General features: G+C 54.7%; 1 long non-coding RNA gene across 1 annotated transcript; it reads right to left on the bottom strand.

Annotated features, from left to right (window-relative positions):
- Window positions 1-1,921: 1,921 nt before the first annotated feature.
- LOC137150588 (uncharacterized) lies at window positions 1,922-5,030 on the bottom strand. The gene is made up of 3 exons (XR_010919031.1): window positions 4,912-5,030; window positions 4,538-4,699; window positions 1,922-2,075 (listed from the first exon to the last, which is right to left on the bottom strand). It is a non-coding gene; the product is annotated as an uncharacterized lncRNA (long non-coding RNA).
- Window positions 5,031-17,490: the final 12,460 nt, after the last annotated feature.

Below are 17,490 nucleotides of genomic sequence, written 5' to 3' on the forward strand. Positions count from 1 at the left end.
CGGCAGGCCCCCGGCTCTGGTATCCTCTGCTCCTCATCTCCCTCCGTGCAGCGGGCAGGCAAGCTTCGGGCTGGCGTGCTGGAGTGACAGGGTGTCTCTTTCCAACAGCTCCCCACGCCATGGGGAGGTGGATTCTCCGGAGCGGCTTCTGTTATAGCTATAGAAACAAAACCAGTAGCAGCTTGGGGCTGGCGGCTGGGAGGACGGGTCAGTCTGCTGAGTTTTACACCCACAGCTCGGCCCAAGTTAACCAGCTTCCTGCCTACCCTTCGGTCAGTCAATTCTCTGCCTGTGAACGATGCTGCAGACCACAGAACGGGGCCAGCACGGGCAGCCGCAGCGCTGGCTTCCCACCCACACGCCTGACATGGCGGGACCCGCTCAGCGGAGGGGTCGGGAGTTGTCTACAGCTCGGCCAGTCCTTGCCCTGCCTGGTGCGAGTCGGCATCAGCTGCTGGGGAGGTGCCTGTGGCACGAAGGTGAATCCAAGGCACCGAGCTCACCAAATCATTTCACGCCCGGTAGGATCTCCAACGCCAGACAAACCAGTACGTAGGGATCAAAGGCTTCCCCTCCCACTGCAGACCCCTCCTTGGAGAGTCGCGCTAGCGAACGTGCACAGTTCATCTCCTGCCATGCACCGGGCTCTGCCTTTAATACAGCCCGCGGGGCTGGAGCACAAGTTACGGAGGAAGCGACTCATTCGAGGGTATTGTGTTTTCGTTGGTGGCTAACACATCACGGTCAATGTTCCCAGAAGGTAGCATTCCCCCCCAGAGGAGGGCTGACATCCCTTTCCAGGGGGTCCTGGACTATCCCACCAGAGGCTGCTTCCCACTATGAAAATCCCCCTTGAACAAGTCAAATGCTTCCATGAAAACCCAGGCTAGTAAAACAGAGCGAAAAGTGACCCGGTCAAATTTTACCTTTTGGATCCATGCCACGTACCCTGTGAACGCTTTATCTTACCCTCTGCTGTCTCTGGTCTCCTCCAGGGGTCTGGCGAGCTGCTGCTCGCGGAGTGCAGAGGAGAGGCAGGTGTAGTGGATTGACTATGGCTAGGTCTGGGCGTGTCCTTCAGGCAGGTCTTCCGGCCGCGCCGTGGGGACTTCTCTGGACTGACGTCTGTTTAAACAACATCAAGCCTGCCTGAGTGCAAAGCCTGCAGCCACGGGAACGGGTTCGTTCCATCTGCGACCGAGCCGGCGTCCGGTCTACGGGCACATTGCGCTTGTCAGGGCAGAGGCTCTGAGTGTCTCTAGTGATGGATTCAGCATGTGTGGCAGGGACTTAGTGATACTAAGCTGAGTCCATCCCTGGCGTAACCCCACTGGAGTCAGAGTTACACCGAGGATACACAGGACCCTTTGTTGTGAAGAAATCAGACCTGGCTGGATTCACTTCTTCTCATCTATTGCCACAAGAAGAGCTGCCGGTTGGAAGCAGCGGGTTTGCCTACTGCCAGTTCTCTGAAAAGCTTTTCTCGACACCCCGGCTTCCACCCCACATTATGTTTATTTTGACTGGCTTATAAAAACACACACACAATTGTGTTTATAACAGGTTACACGTCACGGCCACCGCTACGCAAGGCAAAGCAAGTGCCATAACCACACACTGCACTGGAAACCAGGGTCTGAGTCTGCTCTCGTTTACACAGGGAGAAGCCAGGAGTAGCGCCACTAAAGTCAAAACAGATGTAAGCAAGATCAGTTCCTCTGCATGCCAGGAATGCACACTCTTTCCCTGCTCATTTCTACTTGTCTGATGTCACGTTAAAGCCCACAGCAGCTCAGGGACCGCAGGACTGGCAGAATTTTCACGGGGTGTTTTTCTGGCCCCCCCGCTACATGATCTTTATGGGTGTGACATTGGGTTATGGTGTAAACACTCCACCTGACCTTCTCTGAGTGATCTCCTTATCCTGGCCCCTGGCCCCCCCTGGCCCACGTCTCTCCATGTGGGGCTGTTCAGGGCGATGCTGGCTGGCACACGGGGACAGCGGGGGCTATTCACAGGGATGTCCTTCAGGCAGTTCTCCAGACCTCGGAGCGGCGAGTTCTCGGTGCCGACTTCTGTTTAAAGAAAACATCCAAAGCCAACGTCAGCTGGAGCTCCTTCATCGGATCGTTGAGCCCTTGAACGCCCGCTGGGCCTTAGACCGGTTCTTGGGCCTGGGCAGACACTCAGCCCAGTTCCCGCTTTGGAAGAGAAACGTACTCTCTTCTGTGTCTATGGACTAGCTGTTTGGGCAGCGCAGGGCGGGCTGAGCACAGGGAAACAGGGTGAATGTTAACTGCCCATGTCATAGAGGAGGTCGGACTAGATGATGTAATGGGCCCTTCTAGCCTGAAACTCTGTGAATCAGAGACGCCCCCTCACTGTCTCATTCACCCCTTTCCCGCTACTCTAAACACAGGAACTTTGTTACCTAGTCACTGGGATGCAAGGGGCCTTGGCAGGGCTGAAGATCTGGCCCAAGTGCTCTTGATGTACACCCTGTAAACAAGATCCAAAGTGACTTGACCCAGGACACAGAAAGTCTGTGTCGGGGCCAGGAACAGATATCAGCTCTCCCAGGTCCCACGTCAGTGCCTTCTCCACTATGCCACCTGCCCTCTCCAGGATCCCAAACCAACTGAAAGCCTTAGAGAAACCACAGCCAAGGAATGCAACCAAGTGAATCATGCACAGAGCTGGGGGCAAACCAGTGGGGTGAAATAAAAGGAGGAACCAGACCACTCTGGAGCTGTAGCAAAGGAAAGGAGCAGGGAAAGGAGAAGCGACCTGATGTCCCAGTCACCAGAGAGCACTGAAAACCATGCAAGACACTCCGGAGAGCTGAAGAGGAAAAACAAACGGCACCGCCCCATGGAAGGAACAGAGCGCTGATTGCAGCAAAACAGAACACCGAGGAGAGAAAATGAGGTCAAGCTACACAGCAAGGTTCCCTGTGTAACAGCTTACAAAAGGTTCAGAAACAATTGACGCACACAGCATCATAGGGCTGGAAGGGACCTCGAGACGTCTTCCAGTCCAGTGCCCTGCACTCAAGCATTATCTAGACCATCCCTGACAGGCGTCTGTCCAACCTCCTCTTAAAATCCTCCAATGACGGAGAGTCCACAAGCTCCCTACGGAATTTATTTCAGTGCTGAACTACCCAGACAGGTAGGAAGTTTTTCATAATCTCCAGCCTAAACAGCCCTTGCTGCAATCTAAGCCCTCTGCTTCTTGTCCTGTCCTCAGAGTTAACGAGAACAATTTTTCTCCTTCCTCCTTGAAACAACCTCTTATGTACTTGAAAACTGTTATCATGTCCCCCCACCCCTCAGTCTTCTCTTCTCCGGACTAAATAAATCCAGTGTTTTCAGTCTTCCTTCATAGCTCATGTTTTCTAGATCTTTAATCATTTTCATTGCCCTTCTCTGGACTTTCTCCAATTTGTCCACATCTTTCCTGAAATGTGGCGCCCAGAACTGGACACAATACTCCAGGTGAGGCCGTAACAGCACAGAGTAGAGCAGAAGAATTAATTTTTGTGTCTTCTTTACAACACTGCTGCTAATACAGCCCAGAAGGAGGTTTGCTTTTTTCCCAACAGCATTGCACTGTTGACTCGTATTTAGCTTGTGACCCACTATGATCCCCAGGTCCCTTTCCGCAGCACTGCTTCCTAGGCTGCCGTTTCCCATTCTGTACGTGTGCAACTGATTGATCCTGGAGTACTTTGCATTTCTCCTTATTGAATTTCATCCTGATTACTTCAGGCCATTTCTCCAGTTTGTCCAGATCACTTTGAATTTTAATCCAATCCTCCAAAGCACTTGCAACCCCTCTCAGTTTGGTATTGTCCACAAACTTTGTAAGTGTACTTTCTGTGCCATTATCTAAATCAGTGATGAAGATATTGAACAGAACCAAACCCAGAACTGCTCCCTGTGGGACACCACTCGCTCTGCCCTTCCCACAAAGTAGGAAAAATGCTGCTTGAGAACTTAGTGTTTGATTTAAGGATATTTAATGTGTATATTTTGACATGTCATGTCGACAATTTGTGTTTTAATGGCTATAAAGATTTAACTTTTTGAAGCTCGCCACCTACTGTCATTTATTGTCTGATCCACCACCCCTGCCTCATAATTTTGTGCAACTCTGAAAAATTTAAATGGATAAAAATAGAAAAAAATGCTTAAAAATATCAATCTTTTGAAAATACTACCCCCCCCCCCCCCCCGAATTCTACCAAGCCTACGTATACCCATCTATAGCATCTTTTAGCGAGGTGCTGATAACCACCTAGAACAGCTTTCTTCTGCCTGTCACATCTCTTCATCATTTATTAACCCTTCCGAACCATCTAGACATGGAATCGCAATGTAAGTGTCACTGAAAAGGATGTTTAAGTGCCGTGCTGGGGTAGAAGAGGGGGTAAGACAGAGACCACTCAGCGACAGGGGCTCGCTAGACCCTATAGTGAGCCAGGCAACTGTTTACAAGACCCACGGTGTGACGGCCAGTGTGTTCTTGGGCTCACCCTCTCCACACCAGTGCTGCACCATCCCTGCCTCAGGGCTCCTGGGTGACACATCCGCTCCTGCGTTGCTCGCCAGCACGTGGGAAGCCCAGGGTGTGTTGACGGGTATTTCCTTCAGGCAGTTTGCGAGGCCGTGGAGGGGGCTGGTCCCTGGTGTCACCCCTGCGTGAGAAACATGGAGACGTGCTCCAGCTCTGGGTCTGTGGCCAAAGGACCGACAAGTCTGCTCCTGAGGCTCCAAAACCGAGCCTCAGATAGCAACAGTGGACTCTGGCCCATCCCATCCCTTTCTAGGGCCCAGTCCTGGTCCCATATAATCCGTGGCAGACTCCTATGCACTTCAGTTGGGACCTGTGGTTGGCACGCTCTCCTACCTGCAGGAGACGCGTCCGGGAGCCCTGCCTCCACTCCCCCGGGCTCTGAATCCTGGCTGCTGGCAGAGGTGTTGCTGGTCGGCGTGCTGCAATGTCGGGGGGAGGATCTGGCCGTGTCCTTCAGACAGCTCAGCAGGCCACGTTGGGAGGAATCTTCCATCACTGCTTCAGTTTTAACTATAGAAACCACACCCAGAATATCAGCCCACCTGCTGCGGCTGGAAGAGGCGATCCCCACCCCTTTCGGAGCACAATAAACCCACCAGCCCATTCCCCAGACCTCTGAACTAGACGCAGGCCAGTCGGATCCCTGGGAATGGCCCAGCAGCGAATGCACCTCGAAATGGAGGAAAAATAGAAGATAGCCGGGAATCATCTGAACGTGAGGCGCCTCAGCAACTCGTGCCCTCCCAGGGGGACGTGCAGCAGACAGGGCTGCGGACGGAATCGGGGGGTCCCTGTGATGACACGCTGATCTCTGCACATGCATGTTCCCCCTCTGAGGAGCAGGCAGGCCAAAGCACGGAGCAACGTCCCTCCGCACGGAAAGCTTCTGGCATCACGTGTGCCCAAATAATGGAGATTTTTAGGGACCTGAGCCCCAAAAACCCCAGCCCTGCCCTCATTCCGAGCAGAGGCGCTGACCCTCTCTACCAAGCACCTTTGCTCTCCATGATGTATTTAGCGGGTGCGACCCCTCCTCCAAGCATTACTGCTCTCACCTTCGGCACACAGGCTCCCGGTTCCTCGCCGGGGCCTCTCTGCCAGGCCTCTGTGCCCGCGGCAGCTGGAGGAGTGGCTGGGAGGCGTGCAGGAGCAACGGGCTCCATTCCCGGCCAGGTCCTTCAGGCAGTTCTCCAGGCCACGCAGGGGGGAGTCCTCCAGCACCGCGTCCGCTTTAACTGTGCCACGTAAAGGGAACAACCCGCAGCTGTAGGACAGGCGGTGTCTGCTCCCGACACAGCAACCCCACAGCATCACTCACTAGCCAGCCTGTCCCCTGCTCCCCCAGGGAGATCCGGGACACATGGCCCGTCCCCAAATGGGCAGAGGCACAGGGGGCTGTGCAGGACCTACTAGCCTCCTGGTCTTGACTTGAGACCACTTTGAGTCCTTTGCTTTGTGAGCCTGTTCTGGGAGACAACCTGGCTTCTGAGGCTAGCAACCAGCCGGAGTGATTAGCTAAGGCTCTGGTACTGCAGGCCGGTGCAGCCGGGCGCTGGCTGGGAATCCCCGCAGAGTTTTTACAGCATTATCAGGACGCTGTCTAGACAGGGCTCGTTTCCACAGGTGGAGCCACACCACTGTAGCTGCTCTGCGCCAGTGTGTACAGGGTGTGCGCCAGCCTGGCTTACCCTCCTTCCAGATGCACTGGTGCAAGGCCTGTTTCACACCAGCGCTGCCCATGGACACTGGTGCAAACCCCCGTGCACAGAGGGCCGTGCCAGCGTGTGAATGCTGGCGTGGGCGACCCTCCCCGTCACGTGCCCTCGCGGCCACCTAGCCTGTTAACGGCCGGCTGGATCATCACCAGGGAACAAGGCAGCCCAGCTCGCAGTGGGTTCCTCCCTGGCCATTCCTCCACTCCCTCACTAAGCACCTCATCACTACTGCAGCCAGAGCCTGTCCACGGACCCTGGAGACCCGCTCGATGGGCGCTCAGCTCAGCTCAGCTCCTGATGCGCCACAAACATCTTAAGCAACCGCTAGTCTATGTCATTGCCTCTTAAACCTGCCGGGCCTCAGGTCTGCTGCGCACGCCTCCTTTCCCAGCCGGGGGGTGAAATGTCCCCTCTTACCTCCCGATGGCCATCCCCCGAGCCCCGTTTCCAGCCTCCTGGGGGTGCTGCCGCTGGAGGAGCTGCAGGCTGGCAGGGCGGGGGGACAGGGTCTATTTGCATCTCTCCAGCAGCTCAGCAGGGCAGGGGCAGGGGAGCTCTCCGCAGCGGCTTCCATTTGAACCGCTCCTAGGAACAAATCAGAACTTCAGCTGCTGGCCGGCGGCTGCACAGCGGCTCCCTCCGCCATGGGGCGTGACGGAGACTCGCTGCCCCACTCCTTAGCCCTTTGCAGACAGCAGCCATGTGACACGGGGTTTGCTCTCTCCCCCTCGGTGACCGACACCTTGATACAGCCAACATCGGCACCTTGGGAAAGCGTTTCCCTCAGACAGCTCCCTGGAGGGCCGGCCGACCCCGAATCCGTCCACGCGGCCGTGGATTCCTCACATCGGTCAGCACAGGTGTGACCCGAGGGACGGACTGGCTCTACCTCCCGGGTGTAAATACGACGACAGGGAGTCCTGGACGGGGGCGGGTGGCTGGAATTGACGGGCGGTTCGCAGGAGAGACAGACCCCAGGTTCCCAGATCATCCACCTCCCTGTCATTGTGTAGCTGCTCAGCCCTGGCCAGGCTGGGAGGGAGGCAGACAGGGGCACGGCCGTCTGTCTGAACCGGCCAGAGGCGTATGGCACGTGCCCCCCCCGCTGCCGTCTCACACAAGGCCCATACGCAGGATGGGGTGTGACTTCTACCGCTCACCTGCACCAACCCGGCTCCTCGCCCCGGCCCCCAGCTGGCTCTCTCCTTCCCCGCTGCTAGTCGGGGGGTGGCTGGCCTGCCAGGCGGGGTGGCCGGCTTTGCTCGCAGACCAGGCTGAGGAGCCGCTCTCCAAACCAGGGTCCTCTGGATCATCTGCGGTTACTTCTGTTTTCACTGTAGGCAGAAGAGCAAAAGTCCAGGTCAGCAACCGTGGGGCTGGCTCAGTCCAATCACAGGCCTCAGACAATCAGTGAAGAGGGGCAGCTGTGGTCTGACAGTCCGCGCCCGGGCTGGGAGCCGGGAGGCCTGGGTTTTATCCCTGCCTCTGTCAGTGATTGATTGGAGCAAGACACACACCTGCACTTGTCTCCGCTCCGGGGCAGAGGTAACGACCCTCCCGCCCCAGCCACGCCCTCCAAGTCCTGCCCAGGAGACGCTCCTCAGCGTTCTTGTTCCCTGGATTCGGACAGTGGCTTTTCTGTGCCAGCTCCCCCACGAGAGACACCTCTCCAAGGTCATCCAAATACGTGCAAGCAGCGTGGGAAACACGCACCAGGCACCAGTTAGACGCACGCTGAGGGCCAGTCACCCCACTCCCGCTTCTCTCGCACTCCCCGACAGCGAGCATCAGGCGGGGGCAGCCACGCACCGGCTGGATGGAGCTGCTCCCGACTCCAGAGAGTGTGCTGTAACTTGACATGCACCCACCTTCTACAGACGAGCTCCCAGCCTTGCTCGCCAGCCTCCTCTGCCCTGGGTCTCCAGGAGCACTGCCCAGCGGCGATTTGCAGGGCGACGGGTGGGGACGACGGGGTTTGTGGACAATTATGTCCTTCAGACAGTTGAGCAGGCTTCGGAGGGGGCTGTTCTCTCCCGTCGCTGCTGTGAGAATATGAAGATAAACACGATACTGACTCAACACCTTGTGCTGCAGGAAGAAGGTTCCCCCTGATTCCGAACCACATGAAAACGCCTGGGTCTTCAGCCGGGTCCCAGCACCGCAGAGCACCCGGGATCCAAACCCCTCTGGCGGCGTCTTGCTCCCCGAGTGCGGTGGGATGTTGCGTTTTGCTCACTAGCATCTTTGTGTTCAGTGAGCCAGAGGCAGGCCTCGGTTTCCCTGCGCGTCTCAGTAACTCAGCAAGAGGGTTTTGAATTCGGATTAGAAACAAGGTGCTCATTTTTAACAGAGTGGGTCATTAACCGTGAGCTTGGGTTGGAAAGGTCGGGAAAAGGTTTTTTATTTGAATGATGCAGGAAAAATAAAGTGTCATAGAATCCTAGGAGATGAGGGTTGGCAGGGACCTCAGGAGGTATCTAGTCCAACCCCTGCTCAAAGCAGGGCCAACCCCGACTAAACCATCCCAGCCAGGGCTTTGTCAAGCCGGGCCTTAAAAACCTCTCAGGATGGAGATTCCACCACCTCCCTAGGTAACCCATTCCAGTGCTTCACCGCCCTCCTAGCGCCAATGAACTGAGCCCTTCAAATACCAGCATCTGAGTACCATCACCAGGAGAGCGGGCAGAGCTGATCCCACATCGCCGGGAGACCCTCCTGCACAGATCGAGGATGCCGGGGGTCAATACTGGGAACAACCAGAGGATGGTTAGAGAAGTGCTAATCAGACGGAGCAGCAGGGCAGAAGTGGGGGCTGTGAGCGAGCGAGCAATCAGGTGCAGATGCACATTTGTTGCTAACATACTTGTGGGAGAGGTGAGCCCTGTACCCTCAGGGCTGTAGGAGATGGGACTCAGGCTTGATTAGCAGTTTATGAAATTTAATCCTGAAAACCCAATGGTTGTTTAAATTTCCAGCGTCTTCCCATTGTGCTACCTCTGTTTTGTGCCAGCGTGTGCACTGGCTGATTGGTCCGGATCAGGGAGGAAATAAGGGCTTCTCTGGGGACTGTTCTATTTGGTGTAAGAATAAACGTTGTTCACACGGGATTATGCAGTCCTGTCCTCTGATCCACAAACGCCCCTCGGGTTTCTCTCCAAATCTCTCAGAATTTCAGATCCTCACAAGCCCCAGCAACGGAATGACCGGGCCCCGAGACCACACGGAGGTGTGAAGTAAAATCCATCCCAGATATGTGAGTGTTTGACTAATGGCACAGCACTCTGCTACCGCAGCTCCACCCTACACGAACCCTATCATTTTATACCTTTGCAAACCACATCCCCTCTCTGAGGAGAAGGGCACAATCCACCAATGCTGAGGTCAAGAGGCGCCTTTCCATGGACTCTAGCGGGAGATGCGTCAGGCCCCATCCTCTGCCTCACTGACACATACCTTCGTAAGAACACTTCCAAAGCCCCAGCTCCAGCCTCCTCTCTTCCACATCCCCGTGTGCGCTGCTGGTAGATGAGCTGCTGGTTGGGGTGCTAGGGTAACTGGGACTCTTTGCAGTGGGCTCCATCAGCCCCTGGACGGGGGAACTCTCTGCCGTGACTTCTGTTTTAACCACAGAAACAAACGAAATTTCAGTCCAAGTTCTGCAGCCGAATGGCTCGGTTCCTTCTTTCCTGTCAATAAAGCCTATTGGATCACCTCTCTTCAGTTACCAGTGCGTGAAAGGGGGCGCATGGTAAGGACTGAGCATGGCATTATGGAGGTTCACATGGCAGCATGGATTTTTGTACATGCACTTTCCTCTCCTCTGCACAGCAAGAATACTGATCAATGCACTAACATTCCTGTATGATGGACACACAGACACTTGAATAACAAATGGCTCTTATTCATCTGGGGCCTGTAGACCATGAAATTTCAGCTAGGCTGGGCCTACTTATAAAATTAAGCTACCAAATTAATAAGTTGCATGTTGCAGAGTATGTGAAATGGTGGCTGAAGTCCCTTTTGAAAAGGGGTGATTGTTTCTCATTGCAACACACCCATGCTGTCTTTCCATTCTCAAAGTATGTCTGGTATTTCATTAAGAAAACTGTTTATTAATTGCCTCTCTTGTCTGGACCATTTTCCCCAATGAACTTATCCTCTGGGAGTAACTCATCTATGCAGTAAACAGAAATGTGTTAAATGCAGGGCGTGCCAGACCTCCATGGCTCCAGACCTCTCAAAATACCTTATGATCAAAGCCCATGGCTGGATGCCACCCCAGGTATTGCTCAATTTAATCACAACAACCCCAATACCCCTTTGTTTGAAGGGTGGAACACTGAAACTACACAACACAGCTAGGTGGCTAGCACCCTTTTCACTAATTAAAACACATGGGTCTCTCCCTCTTGTATTGTTCTCTGAAATTCCTGTGTTTACTCATGTAAATTACCAAAATGCTTTGAAAAACATTGGGTTTAAGAATATAAAAGAGACGCAATGGAAATAAGCAAGCAGGCAAGCTTCAAGAGAAAAAGAATCACTCTTGACAAGAAATGGACAAGAACTACCATCTTGCCCAGCTGTCTTCTGAGACCAGGGATCCAGGCTCTCGGGGGAAGCTGCTAAGAAACCATCACCGCCTCTTGCCTGCATTGGTGAGGATAATTGCTTTTGCAGCTAAAATATACTGGATGTTTGGTTTGGGGGCTCATTTTATATTTTTATACGTATAGTAATTAAAGCCTTTCTGTCATTATCGAACGAGAGTCGTGTCAATTCCTGAGCACACTAATAGCAGATCCCAGTCTGTGAGTTAACAGGGCCCAAATACTCTGTGTTTAAATGGGCCCCAAATTCAGACTGTATCATTTTGTACCCTGTGTAAATCAGGAGTCATGCCATTTAAGTCAGTAATTACGTCAGTGTAAAACTAGTGTCAGTCGATCAGCTCCGAGCTCACTCTGTGATTACACCACATGCAGCCGGAAGCAGAGTGTTCAAGCTCTCTGGTCTGCCTAGCTAGATATTGTCTCTTCATGCATTAAACACATTTTAACTCACCTGTCACACATAAGCGCTTCATCTCCATCTGCAGGCTCTTCTGTTCCGTGTTTCCTTGTGCGCTGTAGTTCTGTGTGTTGGGGTGATGGGGTCTGTGGATGGGGATTTCCTTCAGGCAGTTCAGCAGACCTTGGAGGGGGCTATTCTTTGGAGATACTTCTGTGTTAATATTAAGGGGGGAAAAAAGCCCAGATCAGCTGGAGATGTGTAGCCATGAGGGTGTGGTGCAGTTGGTCTCTGAGCCATGTCAAGTGGACAGGAACTTACAGTAAACCCCAAACACTTCTCTTTTCTCTCTTCACATGCCTGCCAGCAAGCCCGTGGGTTGCCCATACAGATCCGTCACATCCCGGACCAGATCATCTATACAAGACTGCCTGCAGAACAGGGCCGTGAGGTCTGGCGTCCTAGTGCCTGAAGGGCACGGACGAGTTGCAATGCTTTCAGGGAAGGGCAGCCCAGGAGATTTGAGGAAGAGATGATTCAGGAGGAAAGATGCAAAGCCTCAGGATGTCAAGTTTGGCTGAGCCACGAGGAAGAGACACCAGGGACGTGATACCAGGTCTATGGGGATGCGAAGAAGCAGGGATGGGAGGTGCTCAGCGTAGCCCAAAGGAGTGTGACGACAGGTAATCACATTAAATGGAGGAAAGGGAACTTTAGGCAGGGTCTCAGGAAACCTGCCTCCCCACGAGATCGATCAGAGTGCGGAGTCATGTTCCAGAAGAGAAGGTAGAAGCCTCGTTGCTCAAGCCATTTAACTACATTTAGATTGGCTCCCAAGGGACGAGCGAGATGGGACCCAATAGATCCTGTCCATCCCAAACCTGTGTCATTCTAAGAACCCCTCCGTGTCCCCTCCGACACGTGGGACAACGTTGTCTGTCCCACTTCTACGGCATTATGCTGGGATGCATCAGCCTGCTAAGGCAGTGTCGGTACCTACCACATCACTAGCATATTCGGACACTTCTGTGACTCACCGTCTGCATACAGTCCTCTAAGCCGAGTCCCACGCCTGTCCCCTTCTGTGCTGCGGGTGGACACACAGCTGCTTGGTGTGTCGGGATGACCGGGTCTATTGACAGGTACTTCCATTAAACAGCTCTGCAGGCCAAGAGGGTGTGGAGTCTCTGGAGTGACTTCTGCTTTAACTAGATAGACAAAGCCAGCGTGAGCTCTGGGCCAGTCACTGAGGAGCGGGTTCATTTCAGCCCTATAAAACCAACTGGGTCTTTGACAGTGGATATTTAGACCTATTGTTACAGAGAAACCTCTCCAGTGTCATTGGCTGGGCATCTGTGAACCAGCAATCGAGAGGACAGTTTTGTGGGCAAAACACTCTGGCCTGGGGCTCAGGAGATCTGTACCTATCAACTTTGATATGTTACTGAATCACTGACCCTCTCCTCTGCTCTGCCAGTGATGCCAGACTTTACCATCTGTGACGGGGCGGACGTACCCCGCACTGGCCACGAAATGGCCACACTATGGGCAGCAGAAGTCCCGCCCCCCCGACCGTGCTGGGCATGCTCCAACTGCTGCCTCAGTATAAAAGGGAGCAGCCCAGCTCACTCCAGGCTGACCACCGAGGAGGAAGGACACATGGTGGAGTCTCCAGCCCAGGAGCCGTGGTAGCCCTTACCCGTTGCAGCCAGAGACCCAGGGAACCAGGCAGGATCCCCGGCGTATCCAGACCCCCAACTGGAGTCAGAGTCTCAGTGGACTGGGTATGCTCAGGAGCCTGGAAGCCCCAACGACCTGTGGACCACCCGCCAGGAGACAAGGTAGGAAGCAGCCGAGGGAGGTGGAAACAGCTGTGACTCCCGGGAACAGTCAGAATGTTGTGGGCGGATTCCCTGCTGACTCAGTGGTGAGCAACCCTGTGGGACTGGGTGATGTAGGGAGGGCCCATGTCCCCCTACCCTGGCCGTCACCCCCTTGGTGGCAGCCCCCTTGACTCTGGCTGTTGGGCTGCACAGCCCTGATCCCTAGGGCAGCCATGTTGACTCTGGCCATTGGGCCGCACTACCCTGAGTCCAACGACAGGTAGGTGAGCTGTAACTGCAGGGCCGCCACACTCCCCAACCCGCCCCACAGAGGGATGGGATGGAGGTACCCTGCAACACCGGCCTTTCGTTCAGTTTTCCTTCATGCAATTTCATGCTTTCCCCCATTCCATCCCTGATGCCTAAAAGGATCTCCTACAGATATCCACAAAGCCACCATATTCTCTGCTTTCAAATTGCTCCTTAAAAACCAAACTCAGGATTCACAAATAAAATATATCATGAACTTTCTCCTTCCAGAATACGGCTTAGTGTGTGTCGTCAGCCTGCCCCAGGGGCTGTGCAAACAAATCAGATGCAGACTCCTTGTTTTATTGTGCAAGTGAGATCGAGGTAGATGTGTTCCTTTTCCTGTTCTGATAATGGTATTGTGCTGTTTAGTGGAGCATAAGTGGACTCCATCGTGTTAGTTTCTTGCAGTGAGCTCTTTCCTGAAATTTGCGCTATTGAACCTAAAATATCTGCATCAATTCTGTGTGTGTGAGTGAGGAATGTGTGTGCAGGGCATACAAAGACACCAACTTAAACTGTTCTAACAACAGACCGGGGAGTAAAGACACCAACTGCCCCATCCTAACCTTGCAGGCTGAAGCATATCTAACAATGACCATAAAGTGCAAATTAACGACCCTAAAGTACAGAAGGATCCACCCTGGGAACAAAGAAAGTACAGAAATAAGAGAAGAGTCGTGCATGCAATTAGCTGGTGATTAACAACCACACTGAACCCAGAGGCAGCATGACACAGCCAGGCCCAGAGACTGACATGACAGCCAGCAAGTATCATAGATGGGTAAAAACATGGGAACTTTGGGTCTTGTTCCGCAATTGTCATCTGGGGCATCGGATTCACGTCTGACAGAGCCCAGCTCCCTCCTCGTGCCCAGCCTAGTTGGCCACTAGGCTGGCCTGAGCAACGCATGAAAGGACTGGTCATTATATCACACCAGCTCACAGAACTTCCTGGGTATGAATGTGTGTGTGACTGTGACGCCCTTTGCTATTCTTACATGTACAATAAATGCAGCGTGTTGTCTTGTGACCCTGAATAAGATCCTGCTCGTCTTTCCTTGTACAGGTATAACAATGGCACTCCACTCACCATCAGCACATGCCCTCTCAGCGCCCATCTCCGCTTCGCTGTCTGCATCCTCCGCAGGCTCCACGGTGGCCTTTGAATTCCCAAAGAGAAATTCCGGGATTTCCTTCACCAGCTTCATCAGCGCACTGAGGTGCAGGCTGCCCTGACGCTCTCCTGCTTGAGACAGGGAAAAAAAAAAACTTACCAGAAGCCCTAAGCAATGGGCACCGGACTTGAGGAAATAGCAGTGTTCCTCCCTCCTTCCCTCCTACCTACCTAGGGGAACCTCTTACCTTCCCCATCACCTGTGCGGCACCTGTCCTCTTCTGTCTGCCCTGAGTCCCAGAGTCGGCCCACATCTGGGTCATCATCTGGAAAGGCCAGTTCTTCACCTAGAAAGACATGGTGCATGGAAACGCGGATAAGCCCATGGGCACCGGTTTCAGCTATTTGGAGGGTCTCCGTTCCACACGGTTCCTGCTACTCTTATGACATGCCCCAGACTGCAGAGCTGGCGGCCTCCCACCACTTCACTGCGTGGATGTCTGCTGGCTGCCGCTACGGGATTCGCACCAGGAGATCATCTTTGCTCAGTGGTGGTAGGAGAAAGCTGCACACGGAGGATCCCACCCTGTGTGGTACCTCCCGGAGGAGGGGCTGCTCCAGGAGCTGGGACAGTTCCCAGTGTCAGTCAGAGCAGCTGTTCTGGGCTCTGGCGCAGATCAGACTCCCCCTAGCACCACGAGCTATGGACCCACCTCTGGCCTCCCCAATCTGCCAACTCTGCTGGGGCTTGCACGGGGCCAGGGTGCCTGCAGGGGGGGGGGAATTCTCCCCTCAACTTCTGGGGTGCATTAACAGTGCCTATGCACCACCAGAGAGATGCATGGGGGATAGAGTGCGTGCGGGGGGCGGGGGGCGGACTCAGTTCCTAATCACCTGGTAACCCTATTGGAATCAATGGGGCTCCCTCCATGGACAGCAGAATGGGGCCCCAGCAAGGTGGGAGGGGAGAGCCCCGGGTTCTAGTTATGCCTTTTGGAGGGGCTGGGGCTGCTGCCAGGCAGCAGAGCGACGGGGGTGCCCTGGTACCTGGCAATAGCACAGACAGAGGAGTGTGCCGTCTCCCCTCTGCCGGGGGCTGGCGCTGGGGGGCAGCGGCTCAGCACTGGTCACCGAAGGGCTCACTCACCGGCCGAGCTGTCACCGTCGCTGGCGAGGTCTCGCTCTCCTGCGACGCTGGGGATCTGGCCGCCAGCAGCCTCCCGCTCGCCCGCAAGGGACAGAAGAGCCAGCGCAGGAACCGACTGGCCTGGTCAGGAAAAGCGAGAGAGACACGGCACGGTGAGTTGCGTTCTGGCGAACTGCCCGGAGGCCGGACCACCAGCAGCCAGTCAGAGCAGGGCCAGCCGCCTCTGGACACACCCAGGAGCTCCAAGCCACATCAGCCGGGGACTGGAGCCATCCCGGGGGCAGAGAGGAGACGAAGCTGTGGAGTAGGATGGAGCCAATGCTGCTGCTTCACACCTGCACATCGCTGGCCACCCACGGAGCTCAGAGCAATTTCCAGCCTGCCCTCGCCCGTTCTCCTCTGGCCGTCATGGCCAGGCTAACGGCAGCAGAGACTCATTCAGCTACGGGCAGAACCCAGCCCCGTCTGGCCCAGCTTGGCAGGGACCTGACAAACAGCGCGACCCTGCACTTCAGCCAGGCCTGTGCAAGTCCAGGGGAGGAGACGGTGCAAACGTCGGTGTTTATTGCTGCCTGGGCGGGGACATGTTTCGCTCCGATTGCTCCATGTTCTATATCCCGCAGCTTTCAACGTCAAAGCGTCCCCGGCCGGTGCAGAGACAGGCCCCCGGGAGATGGAGGGTGGCACAGGGGGAGACGGCTCTTTTCCTCCGTCAGAGACTTCGTACTTGCTCAGGGTATGGACACATGGACGGTGGCAAATTGATCGGACGGCGGCGAATCAATCCGGATCGACTGAGTGGCACTGCAGACCCGCTCAATCGATCCGGCGGTTGATTCAATTACACCTCCTCTAAAGGAGTCGACAGGAACGCATTTTCCATTGGCGCGGCAGTGGCGATGGGGCATTAACGGGAAGTTAGGAAGTCGACGGGAGTCGTGCAAGCTTGCGTAACACCCATTGACTGCTGCCAAATTTCCCGTAAGTGTGCACTAAGCCTCAGCTGCTCGTTTGCCTTAGTTGGAAATTAAAACCTGCCAAGGGAAAGCAGAGCCCGAAGGGCTCCCCGTGACCACACAGCAGCCACCTGGCTCAGGATTTAGTTACAGGGTCACGATACAGGCGTGGTTTGGTGCAAGGTTTGTTAGTGTCTTCAGCAAAGCTGGGACAGCCTGTGGGTTTGTATCTCAAAGGGTTTGGGCTGAGCTTTGTTTGGCTTTGAAAGTCTAGCCCAGCTCAGGACTGGGGAGGGACCCCCACACAGAGCAGAGAGGAACCGAAGGAGCCGGATTCTCCTCTCATTCCGGCGTCGGAGGGTCCCCCCGTGTGAGCGGGAGGAGAGTGGTACCCAGTCTTCCCATGAGCCACAGCCACACAAACTGTGGGCAGCTTCCATTGGCAAACTGACACTGGCTTTTTCTTCAAGTTCCCCATTGCTGGTACTGCCTGTGCAGCTCCACCAGCAGCAGCGAGGTGCAGACCAGCTGCCAGAGTCTTCACCAGGGTGCTGTCTAGACGGGCTCGGAGCGGGGTCAGAAAACACAGTGGTCAGAGCGTCAGTGTATAGCTTACATTAGCGCTGCCTTGCTGCTACCGCCCAGGGAAATTACCGGATGCTAGTGCGAGGGGGGGATCTGGAGATGAACGTGGTCTGTGTGTGCGTGTGCGTGCGCATGTAACTCCCAGCCACACCGACCAGGTCTCAGACCAAGCGCAGTTAAAATATAATTCCAGCTAGACACGTTTGACTCAGCCCGTGGGAACGAGGCAAAGCCGTGTCAGAATCAGGCT

Source organism: Emydura macquarii, unplaced genomic scaffold (assembly GCF_026122565.2).
Source record: "Emydura macquarii macquarii isolate MOO-44397 ecotype Brisbane River unplaced genomic scaffold, CSIRO-AGI_Emac_v2 contig_973, whole genome shotgun sequence".
NCBI lineage: Eukaryota > Metazoa > Chordata > Testudines > Chelidae > Emydura > Emydura macquarii.